The following is a 3,621-nucleotide window of genomic DNA, read 5'->3' on the forward strand; positions in this document are numbered from 1 at the left end:
CTGAGTTGTCTCCAGCATACATTTCTAATAGTTTTGTTTTGTTTTGTTTTGTTTTGTTTTGTTTTGAGACAGGGTTTCTCTGTGTAGATCAAGCTGGTCTTGAACTCAGAGATCTGCCTGCCTCTGCCTCCTGAACTAAACATATGTGTGTCATCACAACCAACTCTAAATAAAAAAAAAATCATTATTTTTAATTTCATGTGTCTGGATGTTTTGTCTGCATGTATGACTGTGCACTGCATATGTGTCTGGTGCCCACAGAGGCCTTAAGAGGCATCAAATTCTTTGGAATGAGAGTGATAGGTGGTTGTAAGCCAACATGGGGGTGCTGGTAATTGAACCTGTATCTCCTGGAAGAACCTATGCTCTCAACTACTAAGCCATCTCTTCAGCCCCTAGCCCAGCTTCATAAAAATAGTATACTTATTTTTACTCAGGAGGCAGAGGTAGGGAGATCTCTGAGTTCCAGGCTAGCTTTATCCACAGTGTAAAAGTCATGGCTATTCTATGTCTGCCCTTGCTTTGAATGACAGGAAGACTTTATTATTGATTAATAGGCTTTAGGCACTATAGTTGGGCAGCTTCTGAGCTATTCTAACTTCACAATGCTGGTCTTAGACTACTTCCCACCTACTTTCCAGCACCGTGACCCATTACCTGTCATCTTAGTCTTGCTCATTCTCAGGGCAGAGAAGTCCCACCTTTTCCTCTCCTGCCTAGCTATAGGCTGTTCAGCTCTTTATTTGACTAATCAGGTGATGGAGAACAACATTTTACAAAATAGTGACTTGGGATGCTTCATAAAAATGACAGTATCAAAGTCTGGACTACAACCAGATTTCTGGACACAGAAATGAGCAATTGAATGAATACACAATGGATGAAAACATTCCCCCAGCACTTCAGACCAAGTTTTAGGATAGCCAGAGATTCACAGAGAAACTCTGTTTGGAAAACAAACAAGAAAAACAAACAAACAAATAAACAACAACCTCCCCCAAAACCAAAAAAAAAGTGATGTGTATGAATGATTTGTCTGCATATATGTATGTAGGTCGCATGAATTCTGGTTGACTAAGAAGACAAATACAAAGGAAAGGACATACCTGCTCCTAGGTGTGTTGGAGAATAAGGTTTATTGTAGACAAAGGGAGTGTTTAGCCAGAGGCAGGGACATCTGAGAGAGTCCAGAGTGGTCATAACCCCGAGCCAAGTGTGAGAGGTGCGGGGGAAGGAGAGGGGGACAGAGGGAAACCAGACATAGCAGCCTGGAGGCCCAAAGAAGAAGGGTAACAAAATGTTATTATAGAAGGAGGGGCAGCTGGGGAAAGTCTGGGTTGGAGAAGTTTTGGGTAGGAAGCCAGATCGGGGGTGGAGTGTATACCAGCCAGGAGGACTTTGTTAAAGGTAGGGCCTAAGGGATACAGGGAGAACCTGGCCATTGTCAGCTTTGATATGTTAAATAGGCACCTCAGCCTATTTGTTTGAGACTTAACACTGGTGACCCCAGAAACCATAACCAAGCACTAGATTGATTCCCCGGAAGGGTTGTAAGCTGCCTTGTGACATGTCTCAGGCCCCTCCAGCACAGGGTCTTACTAGAGAGCCAAGGCTGGCCTGGAACTTGTCATCCTCCTGTTTCAGTTTCCCAAGTGCTGGAAGTGTCTGAGCAGAGCAAAGCCTGTGGGGCTCACTACCCTTGCCAGCCAGGGAAAAATCTGAACCGCACGGGGCTGGGCTGGGCGTTTTATTATAGAGGGGACTGATTGGCTCTCTGAATATGTTCAATGGATCAGAGATAGAGTGTGAGTCCAGAGGTCAGAGAGACGTTATCACCTCTCCCGGCTCTGAGGGAAAGTGCGTGTGGCTACTTTTTATTACCAGTGTGGCGCTTCTGTCCACTCAGTCAAAGATGAGAATCAGGGTTTTCCCAAGAAAACTGTTTCTGTCTATTCAAAGACCAAAAAGATGACAAAGGGACTCAGTCAGAGCTGCAACCTCTCACATATTCCCAGATCTACTTATTATTATTCACTGTACAGAGATTCCTGCTGCTTTCATGTCTACACTGTACTGCCAACCAGGCTATTACTCTATCTTTCTTTCTGTCTTTTTTTTTTTTTATTGCCTTCATGTTCTGAAACACTGTGGTGTTGTGTTCAAAAGTTAGTGAGTTGCCTTCTGAAAAATTAATGGGTGTCAGCAGAGTGAGCAGCTGGAAGGAGGGACAAGGAGGAACACGGACTAATGTTAGATTTATCGTTACCATTTATTTATTTATTTATTTATTTATTTATTTATTTATTTATTTATTTATTTTTGAGGCGGGAGTCTCATGTAGTCCAGACTGGCCAAGGATGACCTTGAATTCATGATCTTCCTACTTTTGCTTCTCAAGTGCTGCAGCTACAGGTATACACCACCGTGCCAATTTAGAAATTAACTTTCTTAGGCTTCCACTTAATACGTGGTTTATGCATTCCATTTATATATTAGAGATTGTTTTGAAAATAGTTGAAAGGAAACTGTCTTTGAGATAAATAGTTAAGAAATATTTTAGAAAGATATTCTGTCTATCATAATTTAAAATTTGCTTTTTAAAAAAATGTGGATAATTTCCTGGGTTAGATTTGTCTTATTTTTAAGATAGTCTCATACTGTAGCATGGGGTGGCTCAGAACTCACTACGTAGCTCAGGTTGGTCTCAGAAAGTCAGCGTCCTGAGGTCTGGGGCTACAGGTGTGAGACGCTATATGTGGCTTATAATTAGAGTTGTGATACACAAAGACAGACAGACACACACACACAACCTTATAGGACTGTGAAAGTTCCCAACGTCCACAGCACACTCTGAGGGATACAGCCTGGACTTCAATGGGTGGTGCAATAGAACTAGGAAAACAAGCTCCGAGAAGCTACTCCTGAGAAACGTCCTCAAGGGGTTCTGTGCACACTCCTGGGTCTTCCCAGAGCTTCAATTTCAAGTCCCAGTGGATCTGGAGTGGGGAGAGAAATCTGCGGTATCTGGGGAGTTCAGGAGTAATCAGCTTGAGTCTGGTCCAAGCAGAACCCACCCAACAATTCAGATGAGAAACTGAATCAGGGAGATTAGTAAAAGCAAATTTGTCCATTGCCTACCACTTGGGAAAACATTAGTCACAGCCTATAGTTTTCAGAGCCCAGTCAGCCAAACTCTCAACTTTAATGAAGATGGCCCTGGGCCGGGGGTGGGGGGCTGGTAGCACACTCCCAGCTTCTGGGAGGCAGATGAAGATCTATGAGAAACCCAAACAAGAAAAGACAAGACTGCCTGGGGAACAGGTGGCTTATCAAGGCCTTCCGAGATAAGGAACTGCTCTGCAGGACCTGAGAGAGAGAAATCAAAGGTGAGCGACCCGCAAGCCTCAGGAGAGTAACCAGCGTTCTGTCCCAGCGGAGCCGCCAACCCGCAGTCCGCTTCCAGAGGGCAGCCGGCGCCTGCCACGTGGCCCAGGTTGCGAACCGGGGGCGGGGCGTGAGGAGGCGCGTCGCGCAGAGTGCGCCTGCGCGGGTGGGCGGGGCGGGGCAGGGTACAAGGCGAGCCCCACGCATTAAAGGCACGGCGCCGGCGACCGGCGGGCC

This window comes from Mus musculus, chromosome 10 (genome assembly GCF_000001635.26).
Source record: "Mus musculus strain C57BL/6J chromosome 10, GRCm38.p6 C57BL/6J".
Taxonomy (NCBI): domain Eukaryota; kingdom Metazoa; phylum Chordata; class Mammalia; order Rodentia; family Muridae; genus Mus; species Mus musculus.